Raw genomic sequence first — 19,287 nt, 5'->3', positions numbered from 1 at the left:
TACTTGTGATGATACTGTTAAGTTGCTGGGTGTTTGATTTTATGCTAAACTTTAATGACCAAATTGCCAAGATGTGCAGGAAAGCAGCAATGCAGCTGAATGTACTTTTACGCATGAGCAAATTTCTTAATACTGAAAACAAAATACTTATATACAAATCTTTTATTAGATCCAATTTTAACTATTGTCCTCTTGTTTGGCACTTTTGCAATAAAGCTAATACTGAAAAATTAGAAAAACTTCAACACCGAGCATTGAAAATAACTTTCAATGATTTTATATCCTCATATAATGACCTCTTACATAAGGCTAATATGCCAACCTTACATCTTAGCAGGAAACGAGCTTTGGCTATAGAAACCTTCAGATGTTTGTACAAAATTTCTCCTTCCTATCTTCATGATCTTGTTAGCTTTAAAAATGATTCTTATTCTTTCAGGTATGTAAATACTTTACTAGTACCAACTGTAAAATCCACTACCTATGGTAAGAAGTCATTCAGGTATGAGGCAGTGCAGGTGTGGAACAGCCTCCCAAATGAAATCAGACAGGTGGATAACTTCAAAGAGTTCAGGAGACTGATCCGCACCTGGGCTGGACCATCCTGTAAATGCTCCCTATGTATGTAGTTTGTTTAGTTTACTACTTTTTTGTATCATTTCTGAATGCCTGCTTGTGTTTATTCTTTTGTAATACCCAGCTTGTCTTAGTTGTCTTTTAATTTTGCTTTATTTAATCCGTAACTGGACTGGACCATCCTGTAAAAGCTCCCTATGTATGTAGTTTGTTTTTAATTGCTAGTTCTTTGTATCATTTCTGAATGCTTGCTTGTGATTCTGTTGTATTACCCAGCTTGCTTTTAGTTGTCTTTCAATTTTGCTTCTTTTTGTATTTGTGTTTTAGTTTTTAGCCATACTATGTAGTGTTTACTTACTTTGCCTTAGATGCCTTAAACTATCAGTTATTTTGTGTTGTTTTATATAACTTTTGTGCTGTCATTATATGCCTTTGTACACAATCTTTGCCGAAACCTAGTCTTAATATGTATCCTTTTGTGATTTTTTCATATAGCTTCTCCTAACGTAGCTTTTATGATATGTGTTTTACCTGCATGATCTCTTTTTAAATGTGCTCTTTAACCTAAATATTTTTGTGATATGTGTTTTATCTGCACGATCTCTCTTTAAATGTGCTCTTTAACTAAATATTTTTTGTGATATGTGTTTTATCTGCATGTTCTCTCTTTAAATGTGCTCTTTAACTTAATTGTTTTTATGTGCTTAATATTTCTTTTACAGGTTTTTATGTTTTTCTCGTTTTGTTGTTGCATGACTTTATTTTTGTCGGAAAATAGCTGTCTAGCTAATGTTTCTTTGTTTATACTACCCGACTTAAAATAAAGCTTCTTGTATCTTGTATCTTGTACCCAGAACTTGAAAGTCATTGCTGCAAAATGTAAAAACGAAAGTTGATATTTTTAGTAGAAGAGGTACGAGGAATGCCCCATAATTTACATTCTTACTATTTGTTAACCTAAAAAAATCAAACAGTATGATCTACTGCGGCTTTTGTGTACCTCTTAATTCATTGCCTGTTAAAAGTATAGTTCTTTAAGGCTGGTGTTTGATTTGGTGAATTATCGGCCGACAGGCAATTAAACTCATCAGTTAGGGTAGGAATAGAGTGTGAAATCGACTCCATTTCCCTAAATATTTTCTTAATTATGACTTTCATTCAATGTGTATTTTCTTGCATAGATATTATAGATAAAAGGCAATGCTAAATGTTGGTCAATTTTGATGATGTATTCATCTAATTTATAACCAAAATATCGCAATTTATTAAGACAGCAACCTTCGGGGTGAGCATTTTCGTGTCTAATTTCTACGAAGCTTAATTGTGACTTTAAGGTTATTCTGCACTTTCGGATCGATTTTTTCTACAGTGTAAGATTTGATTAAATTCTGATTTTACAAAATTCGGTAATAAAAAAGGACAGGGCTGTGTGCTAGATTTTTTTGTTGAACTAATTTAAAAACCATAGACCTTGTGCAACTTTTTATACTGGTAGTAAAGGGAAAATCGCAACTGTCATAACATTTTTACAAATAGTTTTTTTTTCTAAAATAAAGATTGTAATATTTACAATTGTCCTATTCTTTTACATAGAAAATTAAGATGTTCATTTCATATGAACAGCAAAAAGAGAGGTGCGAAAGTAACATTATCACTGCTTAGTGATAACCGACTACTGTTTTGACGACGCCCACAATACAGTCAGGGAGAACGTTCCTTAGATGACATCGCATTTGTTCTGTTTGGTGAACAGAATGACTGGAAAGCTGATTTTAATGTTAAATGCCACAAAATATGTGCAAATAATAACATTATCTTGTCTACGAATGGAAAGGAAATATAATGTAAATATAAATGAAACTACATTTTTCGGTGTTCAAGCGAATTGAACAACAGAATAGGATCGGCAAATTAAAGATGAATCACTGGTGCAGTTCATGGATTTGCCGATCGTATGCTGTCGCTTATTTCTCAGGAACACCGGAAAAATCATTTCATTTCTTAAATGAAACTTCTTACACTCATAATAAACATTTTATCTATAATATGGTAAAATAAAATGTATAGATCCTTTTGCTTATTTTTGAGATATTTTGGCCATGATTAAAGTGGTCCGCATATTTCAAGCTAATTCTAAAACATTATTTTGAATTATTTAAGTCAGACGTTTTAGTATCATATTTTAACTTTAGAAAGACAGCAACAGTGCCATTGTAATAAATTTACTCACAGACTGTCTTTAATTCATAAACTGATTTTCATTTCTGTTCACCAAATGCAGGCTTTATTCTACGTTTTCTGGATAAATGACGTTATGCCAACACTTCCGGTTTATCGAACCACCTTAACTTCAATGTCATCTTACTTTTCTTAAGTATATATGATAGAAAAGAGACAATGCTAAATGTTGGTCAACTTTGATAATACATTTGTCAAATCCATAACCAAAATATTCCACTTTATTAAGACCGTGTCCTTCGAAATGGACATTTTCGTGCTAAACCTCTACGAAATGGACTGTTATTTACTTCACTGTGACTTTAATTTCAATGTTACCTGCATTTTCTGCTTTGCAACAACACAGGTCCGGAAAAGTGTTCAAAATGAAAGACGCACCACCACATATTGTAATGAATTCAGGAAACTAATCCAGACTTGGAGTGGCCCAAAGCGTACCTGTGTCGTATGGATTTGTTTATTTTTTATGACTTAGATAGGTAGGGAAGGGTAGGGTTGGTAGTTAGGTAGGTACGTAGGTAGGCAGCGATGGAGGGCGGGCGGGAAGCGGACAGGCAAATAGATAGAGAAAGATTTGTGCATATATATGCGTCATTCTGTCACAACAAATATCATACAATGCTATAGCACATATCAAAACACAGATATCACAGACATATTTTTGGTGACTAGTGTACTAATATGTAATAGTTATAGTATGTGTGAGAGTGTGTTACCAGGATATATCAGAGCTAGGGGTACATCAACGGTATTTTTCTCTGCACATATCGTCGAGGCCGGTAGGCCGAGACAGATATGTGCAGAGAAAAATACCGAGATGTCCCCTAGCTCTGATATATCCTCGTTACACACGAGCATTGCATATTATAACTGTTTTATCGCATAGTTTTATCATTAAAATCTATATGTTATTTTCATTTAAATTTGTTTATTATTATTTTTACACTTTTGGTTCCCTTTCTGCGCCTCGCTGACTGAAACACTTAAACTTCTGTTTTAGAAAATGGGTTCCCCAGATAAAAGTATCCAACAGATTTCTGCATTGGTTTTAAATCTTTGCATTTCATTGGCCAAACATATTGTAAAACTTGTTGTTTTGTTTGTAAAAAAAAGGAAAGAAAAAGAAACATTTGAGAAATCTCAGAATTTCATATATTTCATGTATTTCTGAAGTTGGCGATAACTATCGAGGCTTTGAAATATTCTCGTTTATTTATTCTTTTACTTTGTAAATGTAAGTGTTTGTGATAATTCTTCCTCTGTGAACTGTAAATTGGAGCTAAAATCATCTTTTCCTTGAAAGGAAAAAATTATACTCCCTCGATAGGACCTGGCCATGATAAGAGAAAAAGTGTTGGATATAATCGGAATAGTTTTACTGTGCTGATATATATTATAACATTTTCTTTCTAATGAAACTCTATAGAGATTTCTGTGTTGATATATATCGTAACAGTTTTGTAAAATATCAGCACAGATTTTGTAGTATTAATGAGTGTTACCATGTTTAACATAATGCAAAGATCAAAGGAAAATTGCCGCACTATGCGATAAGACATATATATAACACATAGGATAACCTGTTAAAGCCTTACAGCTTATTTCCAACATTTTTCTTTCTTTTTTTATTGAAACATTTTATTAGTTGCTTTCAGTTTGTAATAGCTGCTTTAATTACCTTTGGTACCCTCATATTATTATATGTCTATATAGCTTATTAGTTTCAATATACCTGTCTTTGATTACTGTTAAATTCCCCTTTACGATATTACACAGACTACAGGCGCGCAATTAGTGCAAGAGAAAGATGTTTAAAGCTGTATTGACAATGAGATATCAAAGAGAGAAAGTTGGACTGAAAAAGGGTATAAGACTTAATGTTAGATATGCAGACAAGAGTAGTAAAATCAGGTTAAAACACGCTTTGCTACATTCAATTGCATGTATGTTGGCATACTGCCTGCTCGAAAGATTCAAACATGGACAAGAGAAAAAATTCAGACGCAAGTTTTTTCTATAAGACGAGAGTACTTGGAAAACATATTTTTAATTATTCGTTCCTAAAACCTGAACCACTATTGATTTTTGCTTTGCTGTTATAAAATTCTTATGCTAATTTAATATTATTAATATTAGGCTTGTATATAGATCTTAGTTACATGTATATGTGATAGATATTGTATTTACGTAACTGGAAAATGAAGGGCTTTGGGCTAGCTTATGTTGTAACTGAAATATATAACCAACTATATATATCTTATCTCATCTTTTATTATATACCTATAAAAACTCTGTAAAAGATCGGCTTGAACGTAATCTATATATTACAAGTAAACTTCTTCAGCAAGGCTACCGTATATCTTATCTTATCTTTTATTATATACCTATAAAAATTCTGTAAAAGATCGGCTTGAACGCAATCTATATATTACAAGTAAACTTCTTCAGCAAGGCTACCGTTATTACAAATTGCGTAAATTTTACTATCGTAATTCTGATTTAGTTTTAAAATTCAATAGTAATTTGAAAGACACTTCTGCGAGAAGATATTTCTAAACCCGTTTTTTTTGGGATGTGGTTTACAAACTTCGTAAGATCTTGGGTCATGGTAATTTTCCAAATGTATTTGGTAAAATTATAAAACGTTTTATTAAAAGAGGTTACGACCCAACTGTTTTGAGACATACCGCATGTTTAGTGTTCAACCCGATTACAGTTGGACACTACGCTTCCCTCTTTGATTGTGTCTGACGGAAGAGGGGGAGGACTCTATGATAGGCAGTTTTTAAATCCTACCAGGACTGAACTGTTTTGATATCTGTCTTCTAGCCTGTTCCGTCGGGCCCTTAAGGGTGTTTGTCTTGTTGCTCTGGTTTGCTTTTTATATTTTTATACACGAGCATTTTTGTGTTTTACATGCCATGCCTTTTTTGTCTCCATTACATGTGTTAGAGATTCACCTGGAGGGGATTACTTTTATTTACACGGTCCCGTGTCTTTGGAACATGGTGGGGATAAGAGTGAGGTTGGGTGCGCACCATAAACCGGTTTAAGCTCCCCAGTGGTGCTTTTGCCACTGACCGTTCCAAGGCGGTGCCCCACTGTGTTCCTTTGTTTGATCGTTTTGTCCTCTTGTGTAGGCTTTGTGTGTGCGCGCGTGTATGTGTGTGTGTTCCTTTGTTTGTTCGTTTTGTCCTCGTGTGTTGGCTTTGTGTGTGTGCATGTGTACGTGTGTGTGTGTTTGTGGTGTGCACGTCTGCGTGCTGTAGGTTTCGTTTTGGGGAGGCTGTGATTTTGATGCATGGCATTCCCTGTTTTATATTTGTCTTTGTATTTCACAAGATCATTTGAACAGGCAGAAAATAAAATCCGTATTTTACCTTTTGTATTTATGCTACCAGACTACATTCATTAGAATGCATGACCTGACACAGTTCTATAAATAGTGCACATAAAATCTTCAGTAAGTTCCATTTTAACATTAATAATCTTTGAAGATTTCGTTCAATAACAAAAGATCAAATAAAAAGGTGGGGGTATATATAATAAAGTGCCATTGTAACAATGCGTACCTTGATCTTGGATTTTGTATTCGGCTCTTGTGGATTTTGCAAAGTCGGATCAAACATTTGCGCACTTGTGAGATCCAGTTTGGCAAAAATCCACTTGACCGAATACAGTCTCCCAGATCGATCTACTATTATAATAAACATATTATCTTATCTTATCATACTGCACATATTGGGGTTAGAGGGTCTCCCCCTATTTAGGTAGATACATTTCGGCCACTGCATCCAAATATCACTTACAGCAACACAACTTTGCATCATTCTTCTTGTCCTATGACATTGTTGTAAAAAATGATTACGTGTACTTAATACAGAAAGATTTGCTTTCATCCCTAAGGTTAATGAAAAAAGTGGATAGAATATTCAAGAATTTATGTGGAATGAAACATTATAACCGTACATGACTGGGTTTTACCGTCGGATGGGCAGCTTTAAGATAAGATAGATAAGATAAGATAAATTTTATTTTAAGCCGGCAAGACAGAGAAACAATACAACATAAGCGACAAGTGCTTTTTAACCGACTATATATAACAAAGATAAACAGTTAAAACATATAGTAAGCAAGCTGTAAAATAAGAGATGAAGTTAAACCTGTGAAAGAAAGACCTGCTGCTTTTGACCAAAAGCCTAAGAACTACTTGAGATAAAACATGAAATAAAAAACTGAAAGGAAACTTTACCTACTTCACGGTATTTCATTATCTTAGGACCCCCTTTATAGATGCACTTTCCTGTAGTTAATAATTTAATTGATGTTGAACTTCCGGTTTACAAAGTTTGCATAAATTTTAAGAATACGGGAATATTGTAAGATTTTTGCTATTAGGCTGCAGTTGCTTGCATGCTTTTAAAGGACAGGGAAGGTAAGTTTGATATTATAGAGCATAGGATTATGTACAGGTTGTATCGCAACGTTTTTTCAGGAGAATGTGTTTCTTGTTCGTTCTCTAATTACTTCGTACCAAAGACATAGGTTTTTGTTAATGCGCGATTTGTTGTTTTTATATTCAAAGGAAAAGGTCTATTATGACCTGATTTCCTGATTTATTCTCCAATTAAACAAAGAACACTGAAAATGTATGTTATAATGCAACAAAGTGGCAGTTTGTGTGTCACATTTTAGGCAGTGGCAACGATTACGGTGCCTGCTGCACAGTAAATGGGCCAATTTTTTCAAAAAACATGTAACTGCATTTTATTTATAGAGGAACATCTGTTTCAAGTTTTGTTAAAACTGTTTTCAATGTGTCTTATTAGTATTCAAATGCTGCAGTAAAAAAAAAATCACATAATCAACCAAAAAAAATTTTGAAAGCCATTTTATGGCTGAAAATAGGCCGTTTTTTCATGTAATGCGTTATCATTGGGCTATTCCAGAAAATATCCACCCCTCCCTGTGGAAGCAGTTTTTTTGGTACAGGGGGGGTAATTTTACAGATAAGAGGGAACAGGGGGGTGCCTTGAGCGAAGAGGGGGGGGGTATTATGTTCTGTGTTGTTGATTTGCATGTAAAGGGAGGGGGGGGGGGTATTTTAAGTTAAGCAGGAAGGGGGGGGGTGGGTATTTTAAGTTAAGCAGGAAAGGGAGGGGGTACTTTGAGGTAGCCGGGGTGTGGAAGGGGGAGGGGGGGGGGGGGTAAAATGTCTCCAGGAGTGGGGGGGGGGATATTTTCTGATATAGCCCAATGGGAGGGGGGGGGGGGGGATATTTTCTGAAATAGCCCAAGAGGAGGGGGTATTTGGAGGGATCCTATTGGGAGGAAAAGGAGGGTTTTTTTTTAGGTAACCAGGGTGTGGAAGGGGGAGAGGGGGGTAAAATGTCTCCAGGAGGGGGGGGGGGGGTATTTTGAGGGACCAGGTGGTGGTGGTGGGGGGGGGTCGATTTTTGAGAAACGGAGCTGTGTATGTGTTGGTGGGGGGGGGGGATATTTAGTTAACCAGTAATCACAGTGTGGCGTGAGGCCTTTTAATGGAATATGGTGTAGACAGGGTGTGGAAGGGGAGGGGGGGGGGGGGTATTTGGGGGAACCAAGGGGGGGGTGGAGTATTTGCGGGGGGGGGGGGTCATTTTTTGAGGAAGGAGCCAGACGGAGGAGGGGTGGCTATTTTTTGTTGACTGTGGTGTAATCACAGTGTTGTGAGAGGCCAACTATTAATTGAATACTGTGTAGACCAGGTGTGGAAGGGGAAGGGGAGGGATGAATTTGGAGAGATGGGAGAGGGGGGGTCATTTTCAAGGGGGGGGGGGGGGGGGGGGGGGGGGAGCTATGGTGGTCCGTACAAAATCTGATGGTCAGTCACGCACGCACATACACCAAACTGCCGCTCGACAAAAATTGCTTCAACATGGGGGTGGGAATGAACTTTGCTGGAATAGCCCTTTAGCTCATATGTTTGTTTGTACACGTAGTAAAGCAAGGGTCTAGTCTGAGGTCTACACAGTGTGGAAGCAGCTTTCTTCGTCGGGGGGGGGGGGGGGGGTATTTTACAGATAAATTAGAGTGGCAGGGGCAGGGGAGGGTATTTAGGAAACAGATTGAGGGATGTGTTAAATTCCTTACTTCCACACAGCTACGGACCTGGGTCTTGCGCGCGACACGTCGTCTTACTGTGGTAGACATTCATGCCAAGTTATTTGAAAATCCACCCATCGATGACAAAGATATGGACCGGACACGCCCATCAATGCACTATCCTTTAATGTCTAAGTGTGACCTTGACCTTTGAGCTACGGACCTGGGTCTTGCGCGCAACACGTCGTCTTACTGTGGTAGACATTCATGCCAAGTTATTTGAAAATCCATCAATCGATGACAAAGATATGGACCGGACACGAAAATTGCGGACAGACTGACAGACAGACGGTTCAAAAACTATATGCCTCCCTTCGGGGGCATAAAAAATGGATGTAACACGCATGTTGTACTACAGAAAAGTGCATGGTCTAAATTTATCCCTACAGCCAGTAATAAAAATGTTAAAATATAAGCTATTTACATGTATAGTAACAACAAAGGGAAGTAATTCTAAATTAGGGATCAGGTTCTTGCGCATGACACTTCTTCTCTGTTCTCATGATGGTGAACAATTGTGCCAAGTTACATCAAAATTCCTCCATGCAAGAAGAAATGCTCCAAAGTCATTCTTGTATCTGACTTTTGGCCTCTGTGACCTTGACCTTAGAGCTAGGGGTCTGGATCTTGCGCATGACAGGTTGTCTCATTATGGGGAACATTTGTACCTAGTAATTTCAAAATCCCTTGATGACTGGCAGATTTATGAACCGGACATTAAACAGATCTTGTTAATCTTTGACTTCAAAGTGACCTTGACCTTGGAGCTAGGCATCTGAGTCTTGCGCATGACACATGGTCTTATTATGGTGAACATTTATGCAAAGTTATTTCAAAATCCTTTCATGGATGGCAGTTATGGACCAGACAAGAAGTGTGACAGACTCAAAAGGAAGGATGCAGCCTATTTCTGTGTCCCCAATTTTTTTCTTTGAAAAAGGCGGGGGACAAAAAGCTCCCCATTTATTAGTTTCACATTATGTCATATCAGCAATTCATCTTTGTCATAAATACTGACTACAATTTTCAAAAGAGCCAAGTTGCTGTGGAAGCAGTTTTCAGTTTTCTAGAACTATAGCTGGTCAGTATGTGTGTGTGTGTGTGGGGGGGGGGGGGGGGGGGGGCGGGGTGGTAATTCTTCATGTTTGTGATCAGATGGCAGTTTTGCACTAAAGGTCACCCAATGTGGAAGCAGTTTTCTGGATGGGTGATCGAGGTGATCATTTTTGACTGATAAACTAGGCTTGTTCATTACAATTATTAAAAGAAAAATATTTCATGGTTTATTATTAGAATCAATATTTTAATACATTCTATACATAATACTGTATAGCAGGTTATATTCACAGTACCAAATGTTCACGTTTTTTGAAGAGTTTTGAATTCACAGTGTCTTAATTTCGCAGAAACTTAACTTTGACTGCGAATTATAAACCTTGGTTGTAAACAACAGGAAATGAGGTCACCCTTCCTAGACATTTAAATAATAAATACAAAAATTTTGAGGTAGACAATGAAAATGAAAGATTTACATCGCACCGATAATAAATTACCTCCTTTGCTGAGAGTGGAATTGGTCTCACTGAACTATTTGATGTTTCCTTTATAAAATTCAAATATTTTTATTATGAATAGATAGCAATGTGGAATGGTGATTTTCAAAATGACATCAACTTCTCCAATTCAAACCGATAACAAATGGTGTGGTTGTCCTTGTTACAATCTGTTAAAACTTTATAGATGAAGTGGCCAGTAATTAATTGCCACGTGACATCTTGTGCCAGTTTTGTTGTTCACAGCTTTATCTCGGTTAAAGATAATAGTTGATCTTTTATTTGTATCATAATTTTAGGATTTTTCACATTTCTTTCTTCAACATACTATTAAATTTATATAAAACTAGAGCTATCACTGAAGGTGGTGAATGTACCCACTCGCATGCACTGACACAATACATTGCAATTTGTCGCACACAACGTAAAGTAACAAAAAACAAAGTCAACAACGCTAATGAGTAAAGTTTATAGTGGAGTGGTCTTCCTTGGTGAAATGTGTATAATCGTGGGAACAAAAAAATCACGGTGTTTAGATTTCGCGCTGTCAAATGTTGACCGCGAATATAGCGAAAATTAAACCTCCGCGAATATAACTCGCTATATAGTATATATATATTAATGCATTGTTTGTATACTATATATATCAAATTTTATAATAAAAACAGTTTGTGTTCTGTATAAAAGTTTAATGAAACAGCTGAATCAGATACAATGATGTTACAGATACCATTTTTTAAAAAGCATAAGGATTTTACAACTATTGTAATAAAGATCATTTAACACCTTACTTCTGAAATCTCAGATCTTGTCAAGTATGGTATAATTCCACGGAGTACACTTTTTAGTAGGAAATTACCGTGTTGCATCTAAATTTTAATGTTATTACACATTTAATATATAAACTACAATAAGATAACAATATAATATGATATCATATATAATTACACTCTTATTATACAATACAATACATTTTATTAGCATTAAACATAATATACAATGTTTATAGCTATGAAAATAACCCAAAATAATATGCAGCAAGAGCAATAGTTCATACATTTTCAAAAGAACAGAAATTATGAATGAACAGAAGAATATTTTTTCATCTTACCGAAAATATTTATGATGTGTTTTTTGTTTGAATAGCTAGTATATAAATTTTACAAGGTTGCAAATAATCCTTTTGGAAGTAGCTGACATAAGAGCATCAAATTTATGAAGGGTTGGCCAAATTGGATTACTTACAGGACTTCATTATTCAGACTTCTATTAAAGATTCTGTTACATGGCACTGGAGTCAACCAGAGGTTATGTTACATCACAAGCTCATTTGCAATGATTCCCAATTTTATGGTGATAAGTTAGCCTGGCTGTTTAACAGATTACTATGCATGCATGTGGTAAAGGAGCATTAGAAAAATATGTGATATCCATTCCTGATTATCAAAATCACCAGTATTAAGATATTTGGTTGTTATGTTCCTGTTTCAAGTTAATACATAACAAGAAAACTCATTTTTACCGAGACTCTTAGTTACATAATCAATACAATCATGATTATTGATATTTCTTTTTCATTTATCAAAGTATTAATTCTTTATTTGTTTCTCTCCCATTATTTATTTCATTAAAAGAAATTTGATATAAGAAAATGTTACACATGAGTATCTAAGAACATGCATGAATAAACGATTATACTAAGGTCTGGCCTCCAGATTGTTCGATTACAAAAAAAAATTGTTTTAGATTACTGGAAATAAATGCTATATTTCTTAAAGACCTGCTCCAGGCCTACCTTTTAACCTTAAATTGTCACTGAAAAAGCATGAAAATCCTATGAACAGTGACGCCTGTCAAAATAGAGTCTATTTTATATAAATTCTATACAGAATACCAGTCCTGTGGTTTTGTGTGCTTCAGTGTGGCACATGGCCGTTAACTGTTACCTATTGTAATCGGCATACACTTATTTGTGGAATGGAATGAGATACTTATTCCATTCCATTCCATTTCACTATCTCCTTCCATTCCATTCCATTCCAAAATATATTGATTTGTTTACATCTTTAGGTCATATCTCATTGCCATTTGTAACAGATTGACAAACCAAAGTTCAACTTTAGGTAAAATGGTTCATTAAAAATGTTGGACAATCTCAAGGGATATCTCTTGCAGAAATTTATCTCACAGTTATTGTCTTATTGTTATATTTGAAAATGATTCAGATGGCTATATATTGTTGTTTTTGCCAGAAATAAAAAAGGTCATTAGGTCATTAGATTCTTTTTTGGGTCTGATTTTTATTTGATTAGGGGTGGGGGTGGGGGTGGGGGTGAGGGTGGAATAGGGATCGAGTGATATCAGAATGGATTATTTGTTTTGCTTTGAAACATTAAAAAAATAGGGCCAAGTTATTTATTCTGGTGTTCATTTGGAGCGCTGGTCCCTCCTGGCGGGGTGGGGGGGGGGGGTCAATTCCTAATCCTGGTCGGAGCATTTCCCATGGCATTTAGTCAGGGAGTTTCTTCACCCCCTACCTCTGTTCCAATTAGGGAAATTGTTACTTCGTATAGGAAATTGTGCACCAAGTGCTGGTAAACTGCGGTAGCTTGCCCAGAAACGGTATGTCACTAAACTAATCGTATTGATATGAATGAAAAAAAGTTGATCAGGGCTTTTAAACTCCCAAAAACAAACCACAACTCATTTGGATCAAAGCCAGCCCTTTTTATTCAATTTAAAACTTATAAAAGAGTACTGTGTAGGTGAGGACACGAAAAATATTTATGACAAGATTAGATCCCAGCTTCAGACTACTTGTCAAGACTGCATCATACTCTAAGTACGCTAGTTTGCCCTTGACATGCATGATTCCAATTAATCCTGGGACATTACCAAAATGAATGGAATGGAATGGAATGAGATACTGGAATGGAATGGAATGGAATAAGTATCTCATTCCATTCCACAAATAAGTGTATGCCATTGTAATCATGGGTTGCATACACACAACAGAATTTGAATAGCCGCGGAACTGGGCTTTAAGAAGGCTTTAATTACTTAATTACTGAAAACTATAATGCTACCGAAACACTGAGAGTTTGCTCTTTTACTACTTTTATGTTGAAATCGAAAAGCGTTTATAAACCTTTACTCTAAACTGTCTTGATTACGGTAAAATTTGGGAGATTAATATTGATCAATGACTTGACAGGTTAGGACTATGCAAGATCGGTTTACATGGAATTAAATAAGAAGTTTCAGAAAATCTTACCAACATGCTTCAAAATGATCAAATCAAGACTAATAGGCAATATGTTTTATATGAGAAACCCAAATTTTTATTTTTTAGTTTCAGGACTTTTCGAAAAATAGTCTAGCTATTTTACTACCCTGGCGTGGGCATCACACCTTGGTTAAAGTTTTGATGCAAGTGCTACAGCTATCTTTTAAAGGCATATAGCTTTGAAACTTATTTTTTCTTTTTCTAGGTCAATTACCAACCTCACTGGGTGAAGTTCCATAACTCTGACATGTATTTTGAGCAAATTATGCCCCCTTTTAGACTTAGAAAATCATGGTTTAAAGTTTTACATGCAAATTACTATCTCCAAAACTAATGCAGATATTGAATTGAAACTTCACATGGTGTCTTCGGGGCTATAAAACTAGTTGATAGCATCAAGTCCCATAACTCTGACCTGCATTTTGGCCAAATTATCCCCCCTTTTGGACTTAGAAATTCCTGGTTAAAGTTTTGGTGCAAGTACATACAGCATTACCAAAAGGCATATAGCTTTAAAATTTTTTTTTTATTTTTTTAGATCAATTCCCAAACCCTCACTGGTAAAGTTCTATAACTCTGACATGTATTCTGAGCAAATTATCCCCCCTTTTGGACCACTAGGATCAAGTCCCATAACTCAGACATGTATTTCAGGCAAATTATGTCCCCTTTTTGACTTAGAAAATTCTGGTTAAAGTTTTGCATGCAAGTTACTATCTGCAGAACAAAATAATGCAGATATTAAGTTTTAAGGATAAAATTTTCTTGCACACTGGACTGGCATTTCCATTTTACACATGCCGGCAAAATCCATCTGGCACCCCCCATGACAGTACTCTCATGCTGTTAATGACAACTAGAAATTCATGCAATGATTGTATACTGTTTATGTCAAATACGAAAAATTCAGGTGGCTGGGTACCTTGATTGTTTCTCTCTGTTCTTTATAGTATATTTCTTGATTCAAATTACGTTATTTTCGGGTAAGAATGCTACGAACAAACAAAACTAAAGTGGAACTTTGTTATATTGTGCGTCACTGAAATGTCATGACGTCACTCCTGCTTACAGACGTTAATTTCCCGCGCTTTGTGTATACATACTCTACCATAAGAAAGAGTGCTACAAAGAAAGTATTTCGATTTGCTTTATTTATTCTATTATTTGTAAAATACGGTATGCAAGAATAAAAATTAAGCTTATAATTATGTAAACGATATGCAAGAAAAAATATCAGTCGTGTTTACGAATTGGATAAAAATATCAGTCCCTAATGGTCACCTGCGTATGGGCGTAACTCGAAATAGCCTTGTTCCCAAACCAATGCTCAGGTGCCCTTGATCGAATATTTCTACCCGATTCAAAAAACACATGACAGATTTATTGACTAGTCAGTATGTTGTATCAGTAAAAAGGAGATATATAGACACTCAAAAGGTGGTATGCTCTGATCCCATGTATACAGTATAAGTTACAAAATAGAAAAAATTACTGTTCAAAATTATACTGTTATATGTAAATTAATATATTAAAAATTACACCATACAGGTTAAATACTTTCAAATCAATTTTGCACTCTTCTTCAGCAATGTTTAATATTTAAAGGTGGCTGGAGATGCTGTGTTATGTTATGATATTTACATAATAATAATTATACTTTTTTCAAGAAATACTTATAAATTTTTAAAGTAAAAACCTTAAGAGTTCAAACCAAAGAATATGGCTTTCAGAAACAATGGAAATAACTCTGTCCAGAAGCCAGAATTTTTTCAGTGATTCAGGAGCCAGAATGTTCTTTATATGTATATGCCAGAATCGTTTTCAAAATCTAGAGTCGGAATGTTTTTCTTCAAAAAAAAAAATCCTAGGCCCCAGAATATCAAATGGTCAGTCCTAACACAATATACTAGCTTTGTTACTTTATTCCACTAATTAAAGCCTTTTGGGATTCTGTGTACAGGCCATTGAAGTCAGCCAAAGTTTCACAATACATGCATGTAGCAAATTTGTAATAATTCCTTTCTATTTTCCCCTAGACATGTAGTAGAAACAACTAGGGCTCTGCCAACTTGTGAAGCAATTAATTTATCACCATAGCAGTAAATTCCGGGCCCCCTGTAGAGTTACAGGGCCACGGGTTTGATAATGGTGATCTGTGCTGCATTTATATTTAATAGAATCTTTTTTGTCCTGCACATTTTAAGCTGTTAAAATTTTGGAAATCTATGAGCAAGTTTTTATCCAACTTGTGGTGGATGAAGTTACATGTTAGATTAATATGTATCTTATGATGTTACATTTTTAATTAAGAACAGAGTATTTATTTTCATCATCTGAAAATATAGGTATTATGTTTACAGTAATTTTTACTGAAATTTGGCCCCATTCCCTGTCCAAAAAGTTGTGTTATTTTCTCCTTCTTCTGAAAAAGACCCCTAAAAATCAACAAAAAAACATATCCTTACCAACAAAACCCTTTCTAGATGTACATTATAATGTAAACTGTCATAAAGACAATTGCTTTTAAAGTAAATTTCTTTTTTAGTGCAACATTTTTAATGAAAAATACTGCTTTTATTTTCCCCCTATTTTAGTGGTTACGGTGCAATTTTCCCCTCCTTTATGGGCCACCACCATTTCCCCAAAACTTAAAAAAAAACACTGGTTTACTTTATTAGAGATTTAATTTTTGGTGAGTGGTGAGTTTCGAGTTAAAAAAGTGAGTTTCGAGTAAAAAAAGTGAGTTTCGAGTTAAAAAAAGTGAGTTTCGAGTTGAACCTTTAAAAAGGTGAGTTTCGAGTTAAAAAAAGTGAGTTTCGAGTTAAAAAAGTGAAAAGTGAGTTTCGAGTTTAAAAAAGTGAGTTTCGAGTTTAAAAAAGTGAGTTTCGAGTTGAACCTTTAAAAAATGAGTTTCGAGTTAAAAAAATGAGTTTCGAGTTAAAAAGTGGGGTTTCGAGTTAAAACCCGAAAAAAATGAGTTTCGAGGGTTTAAAACTAAAAAGTGAGTTTCGAGTTAAAGAAGTGATTTACGAGTAGAAAATGCGTGCCCGCGAAATGAGGTTAAGTGACTGCATAACGGTACTTTTTCTTTATGTCATTCATTCCGTTCTGTTTAGTGACTATTTTTCTTTTTATGTGACGTTAAAACAATAGAGAGAACAATGGGGGAGTCACATAAAGACCGTTTCGTTAGAACGTCCGAGCTTCTGGACAAAATATGGAGTGTTTCAATATAGATATGTTTCAAGTATATCTATCAAGGGTCCGTGCTGGGACTGGTATTTCCAGAATCTGCTACTTCTCCTATAGGACTAATAATATTTGTATCTTATATAGCATGGATTTACTAACTGATACCACAAAAACACAGAGGTGATTACTGAGAGTAAATTGTGAAAAATCTGTCTACCAAATACGGCATGTTCTAAACTCTTGCCTGGCCTGGCCCGGCCTGGCCGAGATTTAATATTTGGTGAGTGGTGAGTTTCGAGTTAAAAAAGTGAGTTTCGAGTAAAAAAAGTGAGTTTCGAGTTAAAAAAAAGTGAGTTTCGAGTTGAACCTTTAAAAAGGTGAGTTTCGAGTTAAAAAAAGTGAGTTTCGAGTTAAAAAAGTGAAAAGTGAGTTTCGAGTTTAAAAAAGTGAGTTTCGAGTTGAACCTTTAAAAAAGTGAGTTTCGAGCTTAAAAAAGTGAGTTTCGAGTTAAAAAAGTGAGTTTCGAGTTAAACCTGAAAAAAGTGAGTTTCAAGTTAAATCTAAAAAGTGAGTTTCGAGTTAAAGAAGTGATCTACGAGTAAGAAAATGCGTGCCCGCGAAATGATGGTTAAGTGACTGCATAACGGTACTTTCTCTTTGATGTCATTCATTCCGTTCTGTTTATGTGACTATTTTTCTTTTTATTTGACTGTTAGAACAATAGAGAGAACAATGGGGGAGTCACATAAAGACCGTTTCGTTAGAACGTCCGAGCTTCTGGACAAAATATGGAGTGTTTCAATATAGATATGTTTCAAGTATATCTATCAAGGGTCCGTGCTGGGACTGGTATTTCCAGAATCTGTACTTCTCTCTATAGGAATTAATAATATTTGTATCTTATATAGCATGGATTTACTAATGATACCCAAAAACACGAGGTGATTTCTGAGAGTAAATTGTGAAAAATCTGTCTACCAAATACGGCATGTTCTAAACTCTTGCCTGACCTGGCCCGGCCTGGCCTGGCCCGATGAGCCAAATTTTCGAGTAGGCCGGGCCAGGCCAGGCCAGGCCAGGCTAGGCTAGATTTTATTGTACATATAGAAATGAATGACATAAAATCTAAATATACAATTACAGTAGCAGGGAGTATTAACCTGTATTGTTTATTTGCTGCAGGTCAAACAGATGAGAAACCGGTCCCTGGAGAATCATTAATTAGCCATCATTTTATCTTATGCCAGAGATTGAACATGCCATTGAAATAGGGATTTGCACTGAAGAAAAGTTTGTAATAAATGATAACAACCAGGTTTTTTTTGTAATCAGATTTCTAAAGTAACTTTACACTTAGTTTTAAAACTAATGTATAATTTCATTAATAAGTTTATCTGCTGCAATATAGCTGAATATTTGCATGCAATGAATGCATCTCTTTGGGAAATTTTAATTAAAAAGGGTGTGTCCCTACTATCCTTAGCTGACCCCTTAAACTTTTCAGTTGAACTTTTAATGTGTGTTTGGTTTAATCAAGTGATGTTCAAATTTATGGATGAGTAATAAAAATAATATTCACTGTTTGGGCGGGGGGGGGGGGGGGGGAGGGAGGGGGGGTTGGCATTCAGATTATTTGATAGTTTTCTAACACAAAAATTAATTAGCATCTAAGTTTTTTTTTTCACTTCTGTGATAAAGTCACGAGAGCTGTTTTCAGAGCTCTGAAACCTCCCCACCCCACAACTGGCGCCGGCATTTGTCGTTCATCTGTCTATCTGGAAGGAAGTAATGGTTTTCACTTAGTCTCTAAATGTCCCTTCACAAAATCCCTCCCATCTTTGTTGCAGTTCTTAAAATTTTTTTTGAGATGAGTCCTGTTTTATATTTTTACTTTTTACGTTTTTTTTCTTTTACTTTACTGTGTTTCTCAGTATTGTTTCTTACTCTTTAAGACTTCATCCAAACAAAATCCCACCCAAATAACTGCCATTCAGAGTCTTTTCATCTTTTCGGCCCAAACTTCGTTGTCAATGGAGAACTAGTGGTTGATATGTTAAGCGACCCAATCCCTTTTTTCTTGATTTAAAATATGCATGTAAATCATTTTAGTATGTAATATCTTGTTATGTTATAATTTACAAAAATATTTATCATTGGTTTATGTTATTTCTAATTGATATATTTAAAACAAAAGATGTTCTTGAGCCTATTTTCATAAAACTTTGTAGGATTTTTTTTCCACATACTTGGAACAATTTTAAAAGCAGTCTTACAAAAATATTCAGTATGTATATAACC

The 19,287-nt window shown here is 35.3% G+C and overlaps 1 protein-coding gene across 1 annotated transcript in view; it reads left to right on the top strand.

The window, feature by feature from the left end:
- Positions 1–7,125: 7,125 nt before the first annotated feature.
- Positions 7,126–19,287, top strand: part of LOC123543077 (sodium- and chloride-dependent taurine transporter-like) — an 82,555-nt gene continuing 70,393 nt past the window's right edge. The window contains exon 1 of the mRNA XM_053531010.1: positions 7,126–7,249. The gene's annotated coding sequence lies outside the window, so the exon portion shown is untranslated. The remainder of the gene's footprint in view (positions 7,250–19,287) is intronic.

This window comes from Mercenaria mercenaria, chromosome 19 (genome assembly GCF_021730395.1).
Source record: "Mercenaria mercenaria strain notata chromosome 19, MADL_Memer_1, whole genome shotgun sequence".
NCBI classification, from domain to species: Eukaryota; Metazoa; Mollusca; class Bivalvia; order Venerida; family Veneridae; genus Mercenaria; species Mercenaria mercenaria.
This window is presented reverse-complemented; position numbering and strand designations above follow the sequence as displayed.